This window comes from Lissotriton helveticus, chromosome 2_1, assembly GCF_964261635.1.
Source record: "Lissotriton helveticus chromosome 2_1, aLisHel1.1, whole genome shotgun sequence".
Classification (NCBI taxonomy): Eukaryota; Metazoa; Chordata; class Amphibia; order Caudata; family Salamandridae; genus Lissotriton; species Lissotriton helveticus.
In genome coordinates this window covers 66858458-66884740 of record NC_136059.1, presented here as the reverse complement: position 1 = coordinate 66884740, position 26283 = coordinate 66858458, and the positions used below count along the sequence as shown (strand labels likewise).

Genomic DNA, 26283 nt, shown 5'->3' with positions numbered 1-26283 from the left:
ATCCTCCTGGTGATTGTTGACATTGCTTCTGTGGAAAGAGTTCTACCTCGAAAGCTTCCTCCTAATTTGCATTGCAGATTCTATATCTACAAACATCTCCACTCCACCATCACTCATTGAGTGGGACATCCCACCTGAGGTGAAGGAAGAGAGCAGCAGGTAGAGGTTGAGAGCTGACACCATCGCTCACTGAGTGTGGGAGAGCCCATCTGAGCTTAGGAAATCCACCTGCGAAGTGACCTGACCTCCAGTAATCAGACAGAAGGTGAGAAGGTTATTTTTCTTGGCAACTTTGTGAAGTTTGAATAGATACAAATACAAGGGGTAGATGTATCAAGCCTTTTGCGAAATTCGGCCTTTGTGACTCGCAAAAGGCTTTTTTGCATTTTTTGAAATGTATCACAAAATCGCAAAATAAGGAATCGCTAAAATGTGCGATTCCTTATTTTGCTTAAGCATTTAAGGAATTGAAAATTTTGCGATTCCTTAAATGCGATGTATGTGGGTTCTAGAAATTGTGAATTTGTGTTAAGAAATCGCAAATTACCACCAACTTGTAATTGGTGGTAATTTGCGATTTCATTCAATAATGCCCAATTTTGCATTTGTGAAGGTGGCATGTGACGCACATACATGCCCACAGGGCATGTATGTGCGCCATATGCACACACTTGTAAATTTCAGGGATGCAGCAGGGAGTCTATGAGACACCCCTGCACCCTTGAAATTATTCTCAATTTGCGAATTTGCAAAATGTGATTCGCAAATTAAGAAATATTTCACAATCATTCCTATGGGCCTCCTGGCCCATAGGAATGCATGGGAATTATTCCTTATTTGCGAATTCACAAATTGCAAATTCGCAAATAAGAAAGACTAAGAAATCGCTAAAAAATAGTGATTTTCTACATACATTCAATTTTGCGATTTCTAAATAGCAATTCCTTAAAAATCGTTATTTAGAAATCGCAAAATGGAATCTTGATACATCTACCCCCAAATGTCTTAGCAGGACATCTCTGCAAATTGTTATTTTGTGTGAAATATCATCAGAAACAGAAGGACTTTTATTGGCAACAAATGTTTTGAGAACTGCAACCCCTTCTTTTCAGTGGGAAAAAACATCTTCTGCAAGACAAGAAGAGGGAACTTGCAAACCTGTAATCCTTTTCAAAGGGCACACACAGTTCAACGGAGGCGTTTCTCCAACATAAGTGCTTCCATTAAATAAGCATAGTATCCCCCTCTAACACTTCCAACATGGGTTTAAGACTGGTATTCCTTAGGGAACCCTTGGGGTCAGATCTCAAAGGGGTGTCAAATGATCTAAGCCCATATAACATACAAATATTTCTCCTTGTTACGCCTCCCCTGGGAAGGTGCGGCACGTTCATGCATTCCAAGGTCCACCACTCATGGTCAATGCAGGTGAAAGCCAGAGCCCCACGCTCCACCCCTGGAATGCCCACCTGGAGCAGAGTAACGTAAGGCAGCTACTTGTGCGGGCTTGCGTTACTCCAGTCTTGTGTGGCTTGGGAAATCACATCTACCTTTTGTGTCGCTGTGAGTTTGCTTTCATGCCGCAAGGGAGACACAAAACCTTGATAAGTATGATCCTTCTATTTTAACAAATTAACCATTTGCAATTGAGAAGCGGTCCTGTCACACTGGGGATGCTGAAAACTATTTCTTTTAGTAGCAGGCATTGGTCCATGGGATAACTGCTTACTCCTAACAAGATTTGAGACACTTTTTAATGCTTTTAATTATCTTTTCAGGAAAGCATGCTGCATTTAAAAAAAATATTGCTTTATTTAAAAGCAATCATAGATGTGGTGGCATTCTGACTGCAATGTGGGTTGTAATTTGCAACCTACGTTATTAATATCAATCATGTAGGTTGAATTGCGACCCACTATGGTTCTGTATTTTGTGGAATGACCTATTAGCACATAGGTTGGTTCACAAAGTCACAATGCATTGTGTGTGAAGTGCATGTGTGCAGATTGTGTTCACTTTTACGAATGGCCACCAACACTCCTAATGCCACCTACAGAGCTCGTGACCAGAGCAACCCTCTATTTTCTTGTCCCACAATAGCACACACTTGCATGATGCTTCTGTCAATGGTGGCTGCTCGTTAACATAGTGTTGTGGCGGTAACTATTGTCTTCTAGTGTACCCTGCCCCTTTGAACAGAGAACACTGTCCCCCATGTCACTGGTACAGATATCCTGAGAAGGGGCAGGCACTCTGTTAGTGTCTACATAACTGTTTTAGCATCTGGCTACACACAGCTGTAGATGTCTGGTGGGAACTCTAATATTATCATTGAAATTACATATTGCATATATGTCCATTATGTCTCAGATAAAGTAGGGGTGTGATAGGTGAAGATTGCAGTGCACCCCTCATCCATGGAGGGGCGTCCTGGAATCTGTGTCGGATTAACATCTCCTCACCCTCGGGCAGGCACACTTCAGAATGAAGGCAGATGTTCCCCGTCTGCATCCCCCCCAGGAAGAGAAGCATGGCCTGTGGATGTCAATGTGACCTCACGAGCTCTAGACCTGCTTGAGTGCAGGGGGAGAGTCTACTGACTCTCAAATACCCTCCCCACCCCACTGAACCCTGGTAGCGCCTGCCACCCAATGGCTGCCCCGCAAGGCTTCAGCCCTCCCTCCCAGGGCTGCACACACAGGAGCGGGCTCCGCCCTTCACTCACTCTATCGCGACAGGTCCTGACTATGGATTGGTGCAGACAGCTGAAAAAACTTTGTCTGCTCATTTGAATGATTTGTCCACAATAAATAGAGATGGTTGTGGCCGCTCAAGGGGCGGTCATACCCTACTATACGGCCTACCTGTTAGACGGCCGAGAGCAGGTTGGCAGCAGCAATTTTAAAACTAGCATCAGCAAAGCCAGTGTGCCTCGCCTTTGGAGCTTATTGGCTCAGCCAATTGCTTCTGATGATGCTGTACCTCAAAATAAAAAAAAACAGTAAAGGCGCAATGACACATGCATGAGAGCACACGCACTCACCAGCGGAATGAGTAAAGAGGTCTTTGGGCTTGTGGGTAATATAGAGGAGTGTGTGGGGGTGGGTGAGGGAAAAGCAGCACACCTAGGCAGGGGAGAGAAAATAAAAAGGGAGAGAACACCACAGAAGCACACAGGTGAGAGAAGGCAACACTGAGAAATGCAAGAATGCGAAAGTGTAGCACGGGGGAAATAGCAGTACACAGGCAAGAGAGAAAAACAAGGGGGTAGAAACAGACAGCTGCATTTGTGTAGTGCTTATTGTTTAATAAAAAAGAAACGAGAAGCCGGTGGAGGGAGGAAAAGCAGACAGACTAAAGAAAGAAAAATGAGAAAGAGGAAAGGAGAGAAGGACATGTTGGAGACAGCTGGAAAACAAAAGCACTCTTGTGGAGTGCTTCAGCAAAAAAATTGTTCCCTGAAACCTAGCAGTAGAAGGATTCATGTAAAGAGGTTATGCTACAAGGGAAGGACAAAGGCAAGATGGACAATGCAAGTCATCCAATAAGAAGCAAGCAAATGAGAGTGGCAATAAAGCCACCCTATCGCAAGCAGAGGTGGGCTTTCAAGACACTGCAAAATCTTGGTAAGCGGACGGTAGATCTTGCGCAGCCAGAGAGCATCACTGTCTCGGAGGCTCGACCTAACAAGTGGGTATCAGGCACCTAGTATAGTTTTTGTTATGTGGGAATAGTGCGTGATCCAACAACAGTTTAGTGATGAGCTGGACCACAGGGGGGTCTCTTGCTGATGCATCTCCATGAGAACATGGAGTCAGCAAAGAGCTGAATCTCAAGACAGGATTGGTCAACTGCTGGTACCTGAGCCATGTCTTTTATCACCACTCCAATGTCATAGTATAGACTGAAGCAGACAGCAATACACTGCAGCTCCAGAACTGCTGACAGTCACAGCAGGGGCAGTGTGGACCCGGGGATGGAGGTGAGTCTGTCAACAGAGAGACTCTTCTGATGCAGCACACCCAGCATGGGAATACTACACCCAACCTCTGTCACCCTGAGTAACACACCTTCTTCATCTCTTGTACTTCTTAAGCACTTCAGTGTGATGGGGGGCTGTGTGTTTGGACATGTGAGCTCCTGGGGGAGAAAAGGTGCAAGCATAGAAAGGTTGAGGTAGAGGCAAACTGCTGCAAACCTCACAACCTTTCTATGGAGTCTTTGTCAGCCACAATGCTGTTCTAGATTGTCACAGCTTCAGATATTTCGCTGTCTCTGTTTTTTACATCAGTGCTAAATGATTTCTCTGCCCTCCTATGCAGGACAAAGACCCGGCAAGCAAATCGCTGAAACCTGCCACCATGGGACCCCGAATACTGATTTACTCGCTGCTCATCGCGCTCTCCATTCTGGAAAGCTCCTATTCTGGTCCAGTTGCCATTTACAGTAAGTGACCTGACACAGGAGTCTGAAGCACTTCAGTGTAAAGAGTGACTTCATGCAGGGACAGTGATCATGACACTATTAGACCCCCCCCCTGCAAGAGGGTGAAGGCCATCCCACCCTTACAAAGAGTAATAAAAGCACCATATATTTGGTCAAAACCTTGCCACACCCCAGATATGCTGCCGCTCAGCTTTAGTGATGTCTCCATGGTATTCGTGCTCTTAGACGTGACTTAGGCCTTATTTAGAGGTGATCAGAGGAGACCCTATTCACTGAGCTGCTTCACTTATGATACACACACAAACAGGAGTTTGCACATCAGGACCACCACTTTCCTGCAAGTTGTTTTGAAGACTCAAATTTCACTTTCTTGAAAGAGTGTTGAACATGTGTTTTGAATAAATTGATGCAGCAGAAAGCTGTGCACTTTAGTAATTATTCTTATCTTTTAAATGTAGTTCCAGAGGCTCAGAGCAGAGCTCGCCAATGCGCGTAAAGTCATGGCTTGGGTCGGTAATGAAACAGTCACATGTGTCTCTGAGGACAGAGAGCCGGCCTCATCCATCTGTTTGAAGTTATGGTTTGGTCAGTTAAATAAAGAAGGGACTAAAGTCACATGTGTCCTCATTGAGGGGCACACATCAATGTGTGTACATTCCTGACTTAGCCAGTTAATAGAAAGGGACAAAAGCCATGTGTGTCACTTTGCAACCGAGCAGCATTCATGCATGTGTGTAAAGTCATGGATTGGGCATTTAGCAAAGAGGTAAGAAAGCCATAGACATATCTAAGGACACAGCGTTCATCCATGTGTGTAAAGTCATGGATTGGGCATTTAGCAAAGAGGTAAGAAAGCCATAGACATATCTAAGGACACAGCATTCATCCATGTGTGTAAAGTCATGGATTGGGCATTTAGCAAAGAGGGAAGAAAGCCAAAGGCATATCTAAGGACACAGAGTTCATCAATGTGTTTAAAGTCATGGATTGGGCAGTTAGTGAAGGGGGAAGAAACCCAAATGTAAATCTAAGGACACAGCGTTCATCCATGTGTGTAAAGTCATGGATTGGGCAGTTAATGAAGAGGGAAGAAAGCCATATGTATATCTAAGGACACAGCATTCATCAATGTGTGTAAAGTCATGAATTGGGCAGTTAGTGAAGGGGGAAGAAACCCTAATGTAAATCTAAGGACACAGCGTTCATCCATGTGAGTAAAGTCATGGATTGGGCAGGTTGCGAAGATAGAAGAAAGCCATAGGCATATCTAAGGACACAGCATTCATCCATGTGAGTAAAGTCATGGATTGGGCATTTAGCAAAGAGGTGGGAAAGCCATAGGCATATCTAAGGACACAGCATTCATCCATGTGAGTAAAGTCATGGATTGGGCATTTAGCAAAGAGGGAAGAAAGCCATAGGCATATCTAAGGACACAGCATTCATCCATGTGAGTAAAGTCATGGATTGGGCAGGTTGCGAAGATAGAAGAAAGCCATAGGCATATCTAAGGACACAGCATTCATGCATGTGTGTAAAGTCATGGATTGGGCATTTAGCAAAGAGGTGGGAAAGCCATAGGCATATCTAAGGACACAGCATTCATCCATGTGAGTAAAGTCATGGATTGGGCATTTAGCAAAGAGGGAAGAAAGCCATAGGCATATCTAAGGACACAGCATTCATCCATGTGAGTAAAGTCATGGATTGGGCATTTAGCGAAGAGGGAAGAAAGCCAAAGGCATATCTAAGGACTCAGCGTTCATCAATGTGTTTAAAGTAATGGATTGGGCAGTTAGTGAAGGGGGAAGAAACCCAAATGTAAATCTAAGGACACAGCATTCATCCATGTGTGTAAAGTCATGGATTGGGCAGTTAGTGAAGAGGGAAGAAAGCCATATGTATATCTAAGGACACAGCGTTCATCAATGTGTGTAAAGTCATGCATTGGGCAGTTAGTGAAGGGGGAAGAAACCCAAATGTAAATCTAAGGACACAGCGTTCATCCATGTGAGTAAAGTCATGGATTGGGCAGGTTGCGAAGATAGAAGAAAGCCATAGGCATATCTAAGGACACAGCATTCATCCATGTGAGTAAAGTCATGGATTGGGCATTTAGCAAAGAGGTGGGAAAGCCATAGACATATCTAAGGACACAGCATTCATCCATGTGAGTAAAGTCATGGATTGGGCATTTAGCAAAGAGGGAAGAAAGCCATAGGCATATCTAAGGACACAGCATTCATCCATGTGAGTAAAGTCATGGATTGGGCATTTAGCGAAGAGGGAAGAAAGCCAAAGGCATATCTAAGGACTCAGCGTTCATCAATGTGTTTAAAGTAATGGATTGGGCAGTTAGTGAAGGGGGAAGAAACCCAAATGTAAATCTAAGGACACAGCATTCATCCATGTGTGTAAAGTCATGGATTGGGCAGTTAGTGAAGAGGGAAGAAAGCCATATGTATATCTAAGGACACAGCGTTCATCAATGTGTGTAAAGTCATGCATTGGGCAGTTAGTGAAGGGGGAGGAAACCCAAATGTAAATCTAAGGACACAGCGTTCATCCATGTGAGTAAAGTCATGGATTGGGCAGGTTGTGAAGATAGAAGAAAGCCATAGGCATATCTAAGGACACAGCATTCATCCATGTGAGTAAAGTCATGGATTGGGCATTTAGCAAAGAGGGAAGAAAGCCATAGACATATCTAAGGACACAGCATTCATCCATGTGAGTAAAGTCATGGATTGGACAGTTAGCGAAGAGGGAAGAAAGCCATAGGCATATCTAAGGAGACAGCATTCATCAATGTGTGTAAAGTCATGGATTCGGCAGTTAGCGAAGAGGGAAGAAACCCATAGGCAAATCTAAGGACACAGCGTTCATCCGTGTGTGTAAAGTCATGGATTGGGCAGTTAGTGAGGAGGGAAGAAAGCCATATGTATATCTAAGGACACAGCGTTCATCCATGTGAATAAAGTCATGGATTGGGCAGGTTGCAAAGAGGGAAGAAAGCCATATGCATATATCTAAGGACATAGCTTTCATCCATGTGAGTAAAGTCATGGATTGGGCATTTAGCAAAGAGGGAAGAAAGCCATAGGCATATCTAAGGACACAGCGTTCATCAATGTGTGTAAAGTCATGGATTGGGCAGTTAGCGAAGAGGCAAGAAAGCCATAGGCATATTTAAGGACACAGCGTTCATCAATGTGTGTAAAGTCATGGATGGGGCAGTTAGCGACGAGGGAAGAAAGCCATAGCCATATCTAAGGACACAGCGTTCATCAATGTGTGTAAAGTCATGGATTGGGCAGTTAGTGAAGGGGGAAGAAACCCAAATGTAAATCTATGGACACAGCATTCATCCATGTGTGTAAAGTCATGGATTGGGCAGGTTGTGAAGATAGAAGAAAGCCATATGCATATCTAAGGACACAGCGTTCATCCATGTGAGTAAAGTCATGGATTGGTCAGGTTACGAAGAGGGAAGAAAGCCATAGGCATATCTATGGACACATTGTTCATCCATGTGTATAAAGTCATGGATTGGGCAGTTAGTAAGGAGGGAAGAAAGCCATATAGCGAAGAGCTCCATTGAAGAAGGATGTCCCTGATGGGAATCACAACCTTGGTGCAGCACTCTGTTGTCACTGAACCCATCCCTTTGCTAGGCAGAAGATAGTACTGTATCCAGAGATGATGAAGTCCAGATAGTGCATTATAACTTATCGACTTACACACCGATCAGATCAGAACAAGCTCTATTCGGTTTTATGCCTGTAAAATCACAAAAGCAGACACAGCAATATAAACACGTCTTACCTATAAAAATCTTATTTACTTACACACACTCTCTGTATCCTCTAAACTACAGCAGAATACACACTTATACATTCCTTCAATAGACCGTCACCCCCTATTTGGCGTGCTCAATCTTTGGTAATGGCACTTATGTTGTTATGTAACTGCACCCGGCAAATTTTGCATCAGCATCCTGCATTGTCATATCAATGAATCTGTGACTGTGGACAGAAAGTATTTTTTTTAACCTGTGGTCTTGCACAACTTGGGGTCCGGGATAACTAATTAGGGGGTCCCGGACTGCTCACAAAATTAAATAATATTAACAAATCAATACAATATACATACATAAAAAATCAATCGTAAAAACTTCTGGAATTGTGATGGAATTTGAAATTGGAAGCCAGAAACTAAGGGGTCATTAGGATGGTGAGCTGACAAAGTCCGCGCGCCATCCTATCGGGAAATGGGACCGCCCGCCATTAGGGCAGGGGTCTGGTTGGGGATATTTGGATGCGCTCGCCACAGTGGCGGGCGCATCCTGCATTCCTGTCATTGTGGTGGGCGGTGCACTCAGCACGTCCGCCACAATGCCAGGAAGGCATGTCGTGCACTTCCATGCACAACATGGCAGGCACCCCACGGTGCCTGCCATGTTGTGCATGGAACTGCAGGGGGGTACCATAGGTCCCCCCCATGTGCACCCCCACCCCCCAGAGTCCCTGGGGGCCCGCAACAGGCCCCCGCAAGCAATCTCCGGCATTGCCGCTGAAGAAAAGCATGTTTCCGCCCCCATCCTAATATGGCTGGCGGTGTCTAAGAGACATCACCACCATATTAAACTCTTTTCCGCCCGTTCAATTTAATCTGACCGGGCGGTAAAGCGGCAGATTGTCTTTCCGTCGGCCACGGTCCCCCGACATAGTAATATGGCAGTGGGAAATGGGTGGCGGGCGGGGAAGGATCTCGGGCGAATCGCCACTGCCATGCGGGCTGTGGCGATCCGCTCGAGATCCTAATTGGCCCCTAAGTTGGTATCTTCATATTGATTCCTGAGAGCAGTGCAGGTGTATCACACAGAGTATAATATAGACAATGGGTGGCCTCAGTTGAGTTTAGAAAATCGCTAAGCTTCCCATTAAAATTAAAATGTAATTTGTTTGATAATTAAATACAATATTTCATATTTTGTGATTAATGCATGCATGTCTCTATTTTTGTGTTTTATTTTGTGGTTCAAATCATCCAGCATGCTCAGGCCAGGCTACTCAACTTCCAATAATAACTCAGTGGGGTCTCAGATTATAATACCGAATCAACAGGGATACCTGGAGTCCAGTAATGAGTAAGTGGGGGTCATCGGAAGCCAGAAGGTTAGGAATTACTGCTATAATGGCCCATGTAGGCTCAAAGATTCATACTTATTAACCAGGGGCCACTAGTTTTCTTGGGGATTCCTGGTGACTGGCAATATTTAAAGAAGGGTCCATATACACAAACACACTAAAAATTCATGGATTCTTCAATTATTTAAGCTTCCCACATATGCTCCTCATTTTACAACAGAATATGATTCCTCTGTTTTCGTGGAAGGCATCTAAGGAACAAAATTGCTTTTAATTCCATTGGTAATGGAAACCACACACACCATCTCTATCAAAATTGTAAGCACCATAGGAAGACAGTGGATTTATTCAGTTTCCCAGGGTATTTCAGCTGCTGGAATCTCCATGTGCAAGTCCTTGAGCAAATAAGGAATTGCCAGGGGAATCCAACCCACAATTACCGATCCTCATGGTAACTATTCATTTCTAAGTGAATCCTCAGGTTGGTGGGATTTGTATCCCCAAGTGAGTTGTCAATACTCCTGGCATCAGTAACTCCAGGTGTGGGGAAATACAAGTCCATTCTTGATAATGAGAGCCTATATGGATTGTATTTGATTCCACATTAAGTTTCAATCACTAAATTTGAGGCACTGCCCAACAAGATATCTTTCAGTCAATCCTCCTTACTGTGTGCCTGACCCAGTTTTATCCTCTGATGCTCTGAAATGTATTGCCTGAGGTGTATCCTGCACTAACTCTAATACATCCATGTATAATATTACTAGTATATGCCTAGTATAACCATGACCTCTGATATGGTAAGAACATCTAGTTGATTTGACTAATGTAAACAGCAGCAAACCTGCAATCAGAGAATTACAGCTTTGCACTGGGGCAGATTTTCCACTTTCTCCAGAAACAGTTCATCCTGATACCCTCTGCAACATTGCAGTTTTCCAGTCATGCTTGAGGAACACATCTCAAATTCCTATATGTTCATTTGGATCATCATTTCCAATGGAGTATCTGTGTGCAATTTAGTCAGGGGAAAAAGTCAACTTAATTCTGCAATTGCACGGTTTTTGCTTCAGGGCAAAATAGTATTTCCATTGAGGAATCACTTAGCTAACACCCACGAAGTTTGGGGATAGTCTTCTACCCTACCATCCCTGGAAAATACATTCTTCCTGTCCTTGCTAAGAGAAAATCTCCAACTAGGTCTGAATGGAAAAGGGTCAGAAGAGAGCTTGTGCCTGGCACAGCCTTATGTGTATGTGGGCATTGATAAACTTTCAAGGCTGACCATGCATTGGAACACAAAATCTCGTCCACTCGTGTGAGATTCGTGCATGCAAAATATTGAACTGGCTTTGGGTAATATTACGTGGACAATTTTATGCAGCAATATTAACTTTTGTGAATTCATGTTGCTTTTGTGAGATGCAAAGGACTTTGTGAATGGTGTTCAGTATGTGTCATCTGCCTATGTATGTTTATTATGTGTAGTATGTCCTTATATATCATGACTGTGTAGACGAGGATTTGTTCCATGTCTGCTATGGATCTATATACTGTTTGCCAATACTCTTTAATTTGACTAAAATTGTATGTATAATATACCTACTTAAAGGAAAGGGACGTTCAGCCACCTCTCTTCAGCCATTGGTTGGTTGCATTATTTGCATTTTGCATCAGCCCACTATAGCATAAAGTACAGGGCAATGGGTCAGTTTATTTAAGGAAGGTAGTTCCCTAAGTACCAGTCTTTCTGTGTTCGCATTATAATTACTTTAGTGTTGCCTCTGGGTTTAGAGTCCAATTTGCTGACAAGACCATTTTGGTTTTAGATTGATGGAGGCCGAGGAGCTTCATGAGCAGTACAGCTTTACAAAAGCATGGCAAAACAAACAAGAGTTGCCAGCTGGGAAGAGTTCCTGGTGCCCGCCCCCGTCTCCATCGCCATTTCATCAGCTGGGGGGGACTTCTCTATCAACCTGAATCCACCAAAAGATGGATTCAAATACATTATTATTATTATATTTAAGTTTATAAAGCGCTCAGCTACCCGTAGGTTTCCCGGCGCTAAAACCAACAAAAAGAGAGGGGAGGTCAGAAGGGAGGAAGTTACATGTTGAATAGCCAAGTTTTTACCTGTTTGCGAAATCTGAGGTAATTGGGTTCTTTTCGCAACTGAAGGGGAAGAGAATTCCAAAGTGAAGGGGCCAGCCAGGCAAAAGAACGGCCTCCCATTCTGGCTTTCCTGATTCTAGGCACTGAGAAAAAGTGTTGGTTAGATGAACGCAAAGTGCGGGGGGGGGGCAATGGTGGTAAACCAAGGATGTGAGATATGGTGAGGCCAGACCAGTATTTATTTTGTGCATGATGCAGAGAGCCTTGAATTTCATGCGGTTTTCCATACGGAGCCAGTGTAGTGTGCGAAGGGAGTTAGAGGTAGGGGAAGTATTGGGTAGTTTGCATAGCAGTCGTGCTGCCATATTCTGGACTGTCTGCAGTTTACGGGTCACCTCTTTACAGGCACCCAGGAGAAGAATGTTGCTGTAGTCTAGTCTAGAGGTGATTAGAGCCTGGACTACAGTTTTCTGAGTATCCACGGGCAGCATCCAGATGATCTTGCGCAACCACTTAATGATAGTGATGCAGGTGGAGGAAGTTTTGACCACATGGCTTTTCATAGATAACTGGTCATCGAAAATCACGCCTAAGTTGCATGCTGATTTAGAGGGGGTGGGTGGAGTGCCCATTTGAGCGGGCCAGTGTTAGGGTCCCCATAGAGTGGTATTGTGGCCAAACAGAAGGAGTTCTGTTTTTCCCCCATTCAGTTGCAGTTTGTTGTCCAACATCCAAGCTGCGATGTCGCTCAATCCTGAACAGAGGGCGGATGAGGGGGCATGAGGGTCTGAGGAAAGAGAGTAGATGATCTGGGTATCATCTGCGTAGGAGTAAATGGTGAGCCCAGCTTGCTCCGCAATAGACGCCAGAGGTCTGACGTATAGGTTGAAGAGCAAGGAGCTCAGGATGGAACCCTGTGGTACTCCATACGCAGATGTAAAAGTTTGGGAAGCAGATGAGGAAGTGAAGACTTGGAAGGTGCGGTCGGATAGGAAGCTAACAAGCCAGTTGAGAGCTGAGCCGGCGATGCCAGATGATCGGAGGGCATTGACAAGAATCGGGTGGGAAACCGTGTCAAATGCTGCACTCAGATCAAGCAGAATGAGTGCCACGGTTTCCCCCCTATCAACTCGGAGGCGGATGTTTTCCGAAACTCCCAGCAAAGTAGATTCCGTCGAAAAACCGGATCTAAAGCCGGATTGAGACAGATGTAAAATTCCTCTTAACTCAACATGGGTAGCAAGTTGAGAATTGATGTGCTTTTCTAAGATTTTAGAAAATACCGGAATAAGCGAGATAGGACGGAAATTGGCTGAAATGTTGGGATCGGCATTAGCTTTTTTTAATAAAGGCATTATCATCGCGTGTTTCCATGTGGAGGGTACAATAGCTTCTCTAAGGGAGGAATTTAGAAGATCCATGATGAGTTCTAGGGAGGAATTGTTCAGCTTTTTTAGAATTAGGGGAGGAATAGGGTCCAGTGGGGAACCGGATTTGATTTTACTGATGATGTCGGAGAGGGTCTTGATATTGAGCGGAATCCATGTGTCGATCAACTGAGCGATAGGAGGACAGGTATTAGATGTAAGCCTAAAGTCACAGGAGAACGTGGGTGGAGGGGGGGGGTCGACGGAGAGTGGGTGGGGCTGTTGTCCTCTGGTGTCCCTTGATCGGAAGATAAAATTGGGGCGGGTAAGTTGGGCAGAGAGGGGAGGGGAGAGGAATTCTCAAAATTGGAATAGATGGTATCAATTGTGGCGATGAAGAATTCAGCCAGTGAGTTGCACTGTGCCATGTTAAGACAGGGAGCTTTGGGCTGACACAGTGCACCCGAGAGTTTTTGTACTACCTTGAAGAGTGCCTTTGGACGATTTTTTGCTTCAAGGATGGTGTGGTTAACATGTTCAGCTTTGGCAGTTTTACATAAGGAATGATATTTTATTAAGGGGGCTTTATAGCTTTGCTTAGAACATAAATCATAGTTTATGCGCCATTTGCGCTCCAGGTTTTTGCAGATGGTTTTTTCTTTTTTCAAGGCTTTGGTAAACCAGGGCGCAGGTGGGTGATGAAAATTGTGCGTTTGCATGCGCAGAGGCAGGCATGCATCGGCAGCCTGTGCAAGACAGATGTTGATAGCGGCAGAAGTTGCAGTACTAGTATCTTCCATGAGAGGTCTAGTGTTCTCAAGACAGGAGTTGAATTTGTTGAGGTCCAATTTATTCCAATTTCTGGATAGTCTAGGTTCTGTGGGGTTAGAGGGGGAGTTCAATTGCTGACCTAGTTTAATAATAAAGGTCACCATGTAATGGTCAGACCATACAATAGGTGATGGAGCCTTACAGTCAATAGCCTCAAGATTAGAAAGGATGGGGTCCAGAAGGTGCCCTGCTATATGCGTAGGACCAGAATTGTGTAGGGAAATGTTTAAAGCAGCCAAGTCTTGTAAGAGATTGCTGCTGGTGGTACATGAGGGATCATTCAGGTGCAGATTGAGGTCCCCGATAATGGAAAAATTTCATTTGTTGAGTTCTGGATTAGCGGTGCTATATACTCAGGAAGGGAGGCTGCCCAAGAACTCGCTGGGCCAGGGGGGCGGTAGATAAGCAGCCCAGAGAGAGTAAAATTGGGAGAAAGCGAGAGCTTAAACAGACCTGCCTCACAGTTAGGTAGTACAAAGTCTTCCCATTTGCAGGAGTATAATCTGTTGTAAACTATGGCTATACCTCCACCATCTTTCATTGGTCTATTTTTCCCAACATAAGTGAAGTTGTCAGGGAGAGCGGCAGCAATATCCGGGCCGGAGTGGTCTTTTAGCCATGTCTCTGTAAGGAAAAGAGCTGCGGGTTTCTCCGAGACAAGTAGATCGAAAATTTCTCTCTTATGTTTGCCTAGTGATCTACAGTTTAGGCTGATCAGCATCCTAGTTTGGGTCTGGTCAGTAGCTGTAAGTTTGGGGCGTGAGAGAGGGAAGTTCGAGGCGGCTATGATGGTTGTAGAGGGGAGGGAGGTAAGAGGGAGGAAGCAGATAGGGCAGGTACAAGGGGCATAGTGAGGATTCAGGGTAGTGCAGCGGGCTTGCTGGGATGGCATGAGTCTAAGGAGGGCTTCCCTGGAGTAAGTGTAAGATAGCCCTGGCAGAGAAGGGCCAGGGGTCTTTGCCCCTAGTCCCGGCCCGTCGCGGACGATCGCAGACAGGCTTGCCTTAGGCGCGCCTTCGGCGAGCAAACGACGCGCCCGCTGCATTCGTCCGCTGCGCTTCCTAGGATTGCACATTTATATATGTGTGCCGGAAGATGGATGGGCGGGGGCGTGGCCTAAACAGTGGGCGTGGCTAGCGGCCTCGCCGCTGATGGCGGCGGCAAGAATTCCAGGTGGACACAGGTCCCAGAACAAGCAGCAGGTAGTTTTAAAATCAAATAACAAGTTTTAAAAGATGAGCAGATTGCTGTAGTGCTTCCTCCCGGCTTTCCGCCTCAGGAGAAGTGATTTTAACAAGCGCTCGCAGTCAGCGCTATTGAATGCTTGTGGGCGGGGGGCATGGCCTAAAAAGTGGGTGTGGCTAGCGGCCTCGCCGCTGATGGCGGCGGCAAGAATTCCAGGTGGACACAGGTCCCAGGACAAGCAGCAGGTAGTTTTAAAACCAAATAACAAGTTTTAAAAGATGAGCAGATTGCTGTAGTGCTTCCTCCCGGCTTTCCGCCTCAGGAGAAGTGATTTACATGAAATACCCAGAGTCCTTCTCTGCCACACTAATGCAGGTCTGCAATAAAGCCTAGGTTTCCTTCAGCACTGCAAACAAAAACATGGATCAGATCAGGCTCCTCACAGGTTCCATGCCTGGTGCCGCTAAACAAATAGTCCTAATTCTGTTCCAGAAGACGGAAAGTGTTAATGCCCTGCTCCCACATCGCCTCAGCGCTTTGCTCAGTTTGTCCAATGAATGCATATCATTAGCTCAGTCTGTGGAGATTAGTTTTAGTGACACCATTCATCTAGTCCAGGAGGTGCTTGAAGCTTCTCTGAACTCCAAGAAGGACTATGAGAAGAAGATGACTGATGTGAAGATTGCCCTGGAACAGCTCACCATAAGAGAAGCATCCTCAAACAAATCTGTGCAAATGGCAGAGGAATTCAAGAAGACTACTGAGACAAAACTACAGGATGCATCAGATGCTTATAAGAAGGCTTTGGATAAAGTGCCCTCTGTGTGGGAAACCATGGGTGCTAATTTTGTGGGTGGCCTTCTTGATGCACTGTCTTTAACTACGTACAAAGTTATAGACAGGTTTCTTGGTCCAGGTGGCCCTGCCAGTGGTACTGCTGGTAGTGTCAGTACTGCTGACACAAGGGATGTGAAGTCCACCCAGGCAACACACAATATTTGCTCCAAGTCCAATCAGATGACAGTTATCACAGACGGCCTTCGAAAAGTCTTGGATAGTACAGGCACAACTATTAACCTAAAGATTGTTTATGATGAGAGAGAGAACGCAGTGACAACAAACTATGGAAAAAGGCTGTTATTGTCTTTGAAACAGGATGTAGCGGATGAAGCTGAGTGTAAAGCACAAACACTTATGGATGCTGTTTTACTATCTGATGTTGCTATTTGTGAAGACTTGGAAAGAGCTGCATTATCTCACAATACAGATGACAAGACATTGAAATCAATAGCTCAAAGGATACAATTACTATTTAGCAGCTCATCAAAAGTTGATTCATATTGTAAAACAGCGACTAATGCTCAGCCTTTGCAGCAAAAGCCACCAAATGCAGCCAGCACTCAAGGCCGTGTCGGCATAGGCACTCAGTCTGCACAAATGGCACAGGCACGAGTGGAACAAGCCACACTCCAATTAAAAAAAATTCAGGACACGTACAAGGAATCCTTTGAGAATGTCAAAAAAGAAAATGAAAAACTAACAGCCATCCTAGTTGAAATGAGGGGGCACAAACTGGAGGAAATTGATTTTGTTACAGCCAAAAATATGCTCATTAAAGGCTTGGACGCCCTGGGGGAGGTGAAGGAGCAGTGGGAGAAGATGATCCGCTTCTTCCAGATGATATCCAACCTCATTAACTCCTGCCTAGGAAAAAATGTCAATGAGTTAGTGCAGTCCGTCAAATCGGTGCAGAACATCCCCAATTATTCTTCTGAAGCCTTTGTGAAGGACATGTTGTACAACCAAGCCTTCAAAGCCAGCAACATTGCCAACTTAGTCAACATGATCTCGTCTACCTACTGCGAGGTGTCACAACGCTACCTGATGGACCGCGTGAGCACTTTAGGAAGATTTCTCACCATGACTCCCTCAAATCCTGCATTCCAGATCGAGCGACAGAAGTTACAAAGTGGTTGTGCAGAGGCACAAAAATCAATCCAAGACTTGGTGATTTAAAAAAACCAAGACTTTGACATGAGTTTAGAAGCAAGAGTTGATGCAATCAATTGCCAGTTGGGATCAGCCATCCCACCCATGTCAGCAGCCGAAAAGAAGCAAATTGGCGAGTCTGTAAATGCAGGGGCAAACACAGTGGAAGATTCAAGTTACATAAGTTGAGACATATTTAGCTTTGTCTAAGAGAGCAAAAATGTTCTCTTTAAGTAATGGGTAATCCCTTGAGGTTTGATTTGGAGGTGGTGGGTGGAAGCTGTTCCATTCAATGGATTTGGATAGCAGCAACTTTACATTTGGTGTATCACATTTCTTGCTTCAAATAAATGTTGTCCATTCTTTCATTATCATCATTTCGATTTTCAAAATCATAAAAGACAGAGTACATCATTAGTTAAAAAGACATCAGATATAGTATGCGTTCTGCAATCATCCAGACTAATGTAAAAATCGCAAATATATTTACATATGAGTTAAAAACATTGTTTCATAAAATGACAAAGTTGTAAATACAAAAGATAAAAGCACATTTAAAAGCGCATAGAAAAAGGGATGTACTTAAAAACACAACAACTATGACAGGACAGTTGTTTCCTTTTATCAGCCCATAAAATGGGGATCAGATTTAGGCAAAGGGTCAGCAGGTGTTCATCTATCTCGGGGTCTAGACAGATATTTTATCAACATACCCATTCCATCTTGTCTCAACTCTCAAGAATAGAAATAAAAAAGTTAGTACCCCATTTGGCAAGCTTCCAGAATTGGATCATGTTTTTCTCCTTACTGGCTGAGATCAAGTCTTGCCAGCAGTTCTCATCCCAATCCTTCTTCGCTTGTTGCTGGGCTTTCTTATACCTTACTCTAACCTTTTTAATATTGCCCACTACTTTGGATCTAATAGCCCTGGATAAAATCTTATAAGCGTGTCGGCAAGAACTATTGTACCAAGAAGCCGCCTTAGCACAAAAGTTTTTCCTTAGTTTGCTACTTTTAATTTAAAAAATATTCAGTTGCTTGAACGGGTCATTGTGAACCTGGGGGATAATATAATTAATGTCCTCCTAGGAATCACAGTTAAGAAGGGTGGTGGTCGAATAAGCAACCAGTTCCTTCATTTGTTCCAGAGCACCTTCATTTTCAATAATCCTAGCCCATTGAACTCTCCTCATATCATTAGTGAGCAGGGCCTCTGCTGTTACGTATTCAACTGTCCTGTTATTTGGATTAAAAAAGCCCGTAGCTTGCAGTTGTAAGACCAAGGGGTTATGGTTGCTTTCAGTCCACCCCTGCACCTTCATATCCAAGAGGGGTGGCCAAAATTCTACATTGAGGAAGATGTAATCTATGCAGCTTCTTCTACTGCCCTCAGTCCCCTTTCCAAACACAGCCCTTTTAACTTAGTGCAGCCTCTGTCAATTTTTTTAATGGGACAAGGTTCCAATTGCGGAATGTTCCACTGTGCGTCCTCCTCTGCACTAATGTTTCTGTCATTATGGTCCAAAGGCTCGAAGCAACAATTAAAGAGGGTGCGATAACCACACTTGATCCCCTGCCACCCGGCTGCCCTCTTCCATAAACATTAACAATCACCTGCTACCCAGCCTACTGATATCCTGCCACCGCCGTCCCACCGACCGGTACTCCTCCCGCCGCCGCATTTCCATCGAAGCGGCTGCCGAGTGGAGGACTACCATCCCCAGAGGGCTGTGCGGCGCCACGTCACCTCGCGCGCCCGGAGGCGCCATAAATCAAGCTTCCTATCCGCGTCGCGGGAGCGTGCGGGAGTGCCCGGGGCTAAGCCCGGGCAAAGGGCGGGCCCTTTGTGGCCCTCAGAGGCCAGAGGAGGCTGGGCCGGGCCACCCCCTTTTCACCATCGTTCTTACACCGAGGATGTCACCTATCAAGGAGAAACCTCCTATGGCAGGAGGCGACAAACGAGGTACGCTCGACAATTTTGTTATTCGCCCCACATCAGTAACCGATAGAGAAATTGCACTTTCTGAGCGGCGATCTGAGAGACGCCGCTCTGTAGAACTAATCAAAAATAAGCGATCATCCCTTGGACGTATACAGCATGCTGCCTCACCCCCTCCTGCCACTATTCATGAGAGCGAGGGATATGAGGCGCCCCTCAACGACAGCATTCCACTACTCTTCCAAGACATAATCTCCCCACCGGTTGAAACCAATGATCGAACTACAAGTGACTTAATGTCCTTTGGTAATCCTAACCCTGATGTAGAGATTCTCCTGGACACCTTACCTCCGCAAGTAGAAACCGCCCAAAACTCTTTACTAGATGCACTTCTAGATATATCAGTACTTCAAGTAGAGCCCGTCCAAAAACCAAAATCACCTTTAAACGCTTCCCGAACTCAAGGCCAGCCACCAAAAAAATGAAGGAAAAAGGGGGCTTGTATTCAGAATAATAAGAATAGGAACACTCACCTCAATTTTGGGAAGAAAATAGGTCCTGTCCCCCACACACCTACAACCCCTGAAATAGTTATTCCTCCAATCCTCCCAACTAAAGAACTACTTAACGCTGACATAATGGGCACATTGGAGCAATTAATTAAATCATTAATACTCCCTGTAGTCGAGAGACTCAAGAGAATAGCGCAACAACTGGGTACCATAGAACAGACAATAGCAGAGAGCAAACTTGTACCTAAAGATCCATCAATGCCCACTTTAATGTCTGTACCGTCCTCAGCAGCTACTGCCCAGAAAGCAGTAAAACTTATCACCCAGCATAACCATAATCTTCCAAGCCATCCACCTTCCAAACCAACTGGGGAACACGCAAAAAAAACAGCTAAAGTGGCCCAGGGTGGCGGAAAGCTAAAATCCTGCGAGAGCAAAAGTGAGAAAAGGGTTGCATCTAGCACCCAACCATCTGCCGACCGCTCCATTCCTCCACCGTTGGCGACAAAACATAACTCAGGTAGACGTAGGCAAATTAATCTTCCCCCCGAGGCCGAACCTTACGTCATTGTTTTAACAGGGGTTCCTGAAATATCCAATGGTAGGTTTGAAAGCCATCAAATCCTAAAGAATAAGACTATGCACTGGCTGGGAACACATAGGCCACTACCCGCTAACCTAAATGGAGAAATTCTCCATGTCCGACGAGCAGGATGGCTGGGTAAGAGACCTAAAACAACCCCTGGCGACATAGTCATCGTAAACTTTAGAGACCATAGAGCAGTCACTTTTATTAAAGACTGGTTTCCGGGTGGGTACGAGGGTAGTATAAGGGTCAGAGAAGTCAACTATTTCTACCCGAAAGCCTTGGTGGGGGAACCTCCCGGAATTCAAAAACGGTACCATAGACCAGGGATGCCCTTAGTCTTCAACATACCAACCACAAACCATTTTGCCCCACTCATGGGTCTGGAGGGGGTGGACTGACTTATCCATACCAAAGAGGCTGACCCTTTAATGGTGGGTATTGCCTCTATGTCATCATTAGATGATAGCAGAAAGAATAACGAGGAACATCAGGCACAAACACACGGGGAGGGGGGAGAATTCAAAAATAAAGGAGACGCATGGAAGGTACAGGACTTTGTACAGGCCTGGGAATATGCTTTTAAAGGTGCAGAGGCCCCACCAATAAACATGCAAGTAAAGGGTACTAGCAAGGCCAGAGAGGCTAAGTTTAAGTCTATAAGAGAAGTATCACCAAGCGAGGATAATCCCAATGGCGCCATGAATACCCAACCCAGCCAATTCGTATTATCATGGAACTTGGCAGGTCTGAAGACCAAAGCGAATAACCCCGAATGGCTAAAAGTCATTCATAATTATAGCATCCTGTGTATACAGGAAACATGGCTGACTAATGAAATCCACTTATTGGGATATCAAACGTTTAACATCCCTGGGAGGCCCAGCACCCGAGGAAGAAATAGAGGCGGATTATGCACCTACATTTCTAACACTGCTGGCATTAAAGTCTCCCGAAATATCTCTGATGACTTCTTCCAAGTTCTATTGGTTAGTTGGCCAGGAGTGAATAAACTTGCCATAATTAACTTCTATAACAACGCCCCCTGTAATGAATGGGATAACATCTTCTCCAGGTTAAGGAAGTGTGTAGGGGCACTAGAAAAAGTAGGGACAGGAGATTTGGCACTCCTCTGGACAGGGAATTTTAACTGCACCATCTGTACCAGCAACGACCTGGGCATTTGCCCTCTGAAGGGAAACGACTTTGGTGACTCGTCCCATTTCATCCACCGCGGTATAGGGAATAAACCTCATGAAGTAATCTATGAGCTAGACCTGGGTTTTATAAATGAAATCTGTGCTACAAGGAGAGGCTTTGAGCCAACCTTCACAGGAAGGGGTGTGAATTCGGTAATCGACTTTTCACTCTTATCACATCGATACCGAGGGTTAGCCCTATCCTGGGAGACCCTAAAATTCGCTTTTGGGGATCATTATCCGATCTCTATTGAGTTGCAAGTAAAGGGACCGGCCATAAGTATCAACAAAGAGTACTCGATACCTATAACCCTGGGGAAAACAAATGGGTATTCACTTAAGTGGGAAAAGGTGGACCCCGAAAAATTCCTGATACGCTTACTGTCCAGAGCCCTGGACCAGGTGACAATCTGCTTGAGGGAATTTGAACGACCAGAAATAATCTTAGATTCCTTTATTGAGACTACCAAGGAGATAAACAACCTTTTACTGAAACCATTCAAAAAATACAACAGCAAAAAAAAGGGCTGGTTTAACAAGGAATGTTCTACAGCGCACTCACATCGAATAGCAGTCTTGCATGAAGTCCCAAGATCTGTGGCCCATGTTACAGAGGCGCGTAAGCTTTATAGAATTGCACTAGACACTAGGAGGAAGGAATTAAAGTGGGACTTATGGGAAAACTTACATCTAGCATGTCAGAAAAACGATAACACCGCCTTCTGGAAGGCAGTTAATGCGCCTTTCTTCCAAAACAGAGACAACGACGCAATAGAAATTGCAGTGTCAGGGGAGACGTGGGTTGAACACTTTGTACATCTGTACAATAATCCTAACCAAATAGGATGCATACGCCCAACATCAACCAAAGAGCCCCCCGCCCAGTTCCCGTTGGGAATCACCTTTGACTATAGGGAAGTCTTAAAGTCCATCAATGACAGTGCATCGGGCAAAGCACCCGGACCCGACGGGGTCCCCATCGATATATATAAAAGTGAGATAAAACTCTGGGCTCCCCTTCTAACCAACGTTCTGAACAGCATTAACACCGTAGGTTTTATACCCACATGGCCCGAGGCAATTGTGGTGCCAATCTTTAACAAGCATTGGCATAGCCAATAGGTCTCGCCTTTGGAACATTATAAGTGTTTAGGCTTGCAACAGTTGATGTTTCACCAAGGATATTGTACTGCATAATTAAATAAATGTTATGTTTCTGTGAGCAGTCCTTTTCTACTGCTTCCGACTGTATGCTACTGTTTAAGGGAGTATGCTACTACTTTAGGTAGTATGCTACTGCTTTTTAGACAGCTAGCTGCCTACTAAGAACCGGCCTTCAAGTACAGGTGCTATTTAATGCCCCTGATAAATAATACCATGGTGTACGTTATTTATCAGGTGCACTAAATAGCACCTTTAAGAGTTATTGGGGTAATAACATGCAGATTTTGGTGTTTTAGCGCACCAAAATCGGCATGGTACGGTAAATACCTTACACAATTACCAAATTTTCCCTGTTAAATTCCAGCAGGTTGTCTTGCCGAAATTGAACTAAGCTTGAGGTATTTACCACATCCAATAATTATCAGATGTGTTAAATACCCTGTAACTCTTAATTTCGGCCCGTGCATAAACTGAGGTTCAGGCACGTTTGAATATAACAAGCTACTGGAAACATCATCTCAATAAGGCCTACCTCAAATTTTCCCAGGTAACCGAGGCTCTGAGGAAGGAACATCGTCTCTCTCACACTAAGCAATAGCACCAGCGCTGAAACTATATAGCTACAAGGCTGTAAGAAGTGCCCTTTATGGGGCTGAGTTGTAGGATATGGCAAGAGTAAGAGACCTCATAGTCTCGGAGAACAAGTTCCTCAAAAATCTGGTCTCCCTCCTGCAAAGCACTCCTCTCTGCCCATTAAAGCTTGATATGGATAGTAAGCCTATTAGTGACCTAGCGAACCTTCGCCTCCTGCTATTTTGGCAGTGGATGGTCACAACCACCGAATAGACACCCTATGCTGCAGCTTCCAATGAGGTCTGTGTCTTAGACACCACGAACAAAATAGGCTGGATTAAATATGTTAAAAGCCTTATGTCCAGCATTGGCCTACCAGGACATAATATTGTTTGTCCACCAACCCATACCGGAAGACAGCTCAAACTACTATACTGGAAATGGGTTGAACAAAATACATACTCGATTAGCAATCAGGATAGACTATCTGAAGAATTTAGAGACTTCAAAGTCAGCCACTCCTTAGAAAGCTACGTATATATAATTGAGGTGCTGGTTGACAGGAAGCTCTACTTTCAATTAAGGCATGGTATTCTGGCAATTAATGCATTTACAATCTCTTGGTCGACCAATAAAGCCCAACCGAAGGGTTGCCCCTGCTGCCCCAGCCTGCACGAATCAATAGGTGATGTTCTCTTTGCTTGCACAGCATACACAAAGCCTAGGGGCAAATGGCTAACCCCAGTTTGCAGACAACTTGGAACCCGAGACTCTATGGTGGCCCTGCACATACTGAAATCAGAGGGAAGACCCTTATTCGTGTGCGCAACTGCGAAATGTTTGGGCCACTCCTGGGCAATTAGAAGGAGGGCACTTGCAACCCTCTCGACCCACTCCTGAGAGTTATCGACGTGACGACCCACCCGACCAAGAATAACTGTCATAAATGGTCACTAATTCCAAAATGTAAATAGTCTTTTTATATCTTTGAACAATAACAAACCCATTTTTTAATCTGTTTTTATTATGAACACTAACGTTTTTAAATAACTATTTTAATCTTGCTGTGTAATGTCCATGAATGTAATTTTATAGTCTGACGACCGCACACATTTGAATGAATGCATTTGCACTTTAGACAAGGGACATAGCCATTTTGCCCAGTTATTTTCGATTTGTTGACGGCCTGAAAGCTATGAATTATATGATAATTGTTGTTCTTAGGCATCCTACTGCCCGGTGTCACAGCCCGACACCCAGTGTTACCTTTTAATTAGATCTCTTTTAAACAATTATGGCTTGTTCAGTCTAAAAATGGAATTTAAGATGTTTACCCTGAATGTTTGGCTCTTTTATGGTATTTTACCGAAATAAAGAGTTTGATATATGAACAAGCTACTCATAAATCAGACCCATAGCCTAATGTGGACAAATTAGATGTACTTTGCACCACCGCAGACAGTAACACTATGAGAACATTTGGTGTTGTACTTCAGTGCCAGAAGGCACAGAAGCAATCTGGTTTACTTTTCTGTCCTCATGTTAATGCTTTATTAAACTATAGTACATCCATACTATAGCCCTGGAAGGACATTTGCCTTTTTTGACTGTCATTCGACAGTTCTTAACTCCTTAAGCCTTTTTGGTTTGACGTCCCTACCCGAAGAGAGTCGATGAACCTTCAGAAATTTTGAGCAGTGCAAAGTAGTAAAGGCTTTGAGTTACCAGTGATAATTAAATGCCTCGAGTATTGTCCTGTAGACACTTATGAAATGGAGAAAAGGCCAGACAGAGGTGCAAGTCAAAAGATTGTTTCTAGTCACCATAAACTTTCCACTGATACCGACTGAAGCACTTAAGTGATTTGGAGAGGCGGTAGAAGACCCACAGTACTAAAGACATGATACTACTGACGAGCAAAAAGAGAAGTAAACTTGGAAGAACAAAGACTGTCTTATTTACAGTTCAAAAGATGAACTAGATTTTTTTTTATTTTTATATTTCAGACATTACGTTTTTGCGAATAACACGGTGTTATATTGAATATGTGGGTTTGACGAGGAGCCCCTTTCTGGAAGGATAAAAATCGAATTACGATATCAATGAATGGATTCAGGAATGTAATAAAATCTGGCAGCCTATTGAGGGTCCCTGTTGTCCTTTCCAGGATTATCAGACAGTCAGATGGATAATGTGGCGTAAAACTCTGGAAATCAACATAAAAACACATGCAACAGTCCCAACTAGAGCAATACAACTCAGACTAGGTGAAGGCAATCTAACGTTTTGTAGAAAGGTACATTGGTATCTGCTACACTGGTTGTGGCAGCCTGCATACAAATGTGTGGGGCATGATAAATATGATAGGAATTAATATATGTACGGATCTCCTTGTCAGAGGTGGCTCACCGTTAGGTTTGGTAAATACAATAAAGGGACAGATATTTATGACGCCATTTATATTACAGGTCTGAAGAGCACCTCAGATGTGGTAACGACATACATCCTCGGGTAGTCTAGCTTCAAAAACACATATGGACGAACAACAAACGCTTTATGTTGGAGATGTGCTTGGGAGAATTAGGGAGACAAGTTTTGACATGTTGGAGTCTGAGAGAAAGGATGTGTTGGCTTGATGACGAGGAAACTGACTGCACTAGGGTAATTAATTTGGAAGTAGGATATAGTAGGATATTGTAGCATGCTGAAGGACAGTTAATATTAATACAGGGAAACAAAAATGAAACGTTTCGAATTGATTTTTTAGAGGTTATTCAGAGTGTAAAGATGTTTAAGTAGTTGTTAAATAATTGGTTTTCATTTGAAAGTTTGCTTGTTTCACAAACCAGTAGATGGCATATTTAAACAGAATCTGAAAGCCGTATAATATATTTAGTCGTTTTAAGAAAGGGTTGACATAAAAGCATGCAGATAAAATAAAATCAAATAAATACGAAGCTCCATAAAAAGGGAAGTTAAAAAACACGTAAAATTATCATAAGCTCATCATTCCTCTTTTCTAGAGCTCTTTCTGTCACTCAATCAAGCAGGCCTGTCCCCAGCCGAAGTAATCTTTACTTTCCCCGATTGGCAGTGGCACCATTAGAGCATGAGTGGTTTGTTTGTCAGCGGATACAAAAACAGAAGGGATTCCATTAGTGGAAACAGGGGGCTATCCTTAAAAGACCTAGCTGATAGCACTGGAAGCATGACACGAATGCAGCATAACA

At 44.1% G+C, this 26283-nt stretch overlaps 1 non-coding gene and 1 pseudogene across 1 annotated transcript; one reads left to right on the top strand and one right to left on the bottom strand.

The window, feature by feature from the left end:
• Nucleotides 1-392: 392 nt before the first annotated feature.
• LOC144820623 (small nucleolar RNA snR46) lies at nucleotides 393-583 on the bottom strand. Its single transcript, XR_013607900.1, has one exon. It is a non-coding gene; the product is annotated as a small nucleolar RNA snR46 (small nucleolar RNA).
• Nucleotides 584-15460: 14877 nt separating this feature from the next.
• Nucleotides 15461-17457, top strand: LOC144819214 (uncharacterized; annotated as a pseudogene).
• Nucleotides 17458-26283: the final 8826 nt, after the last annotated feature.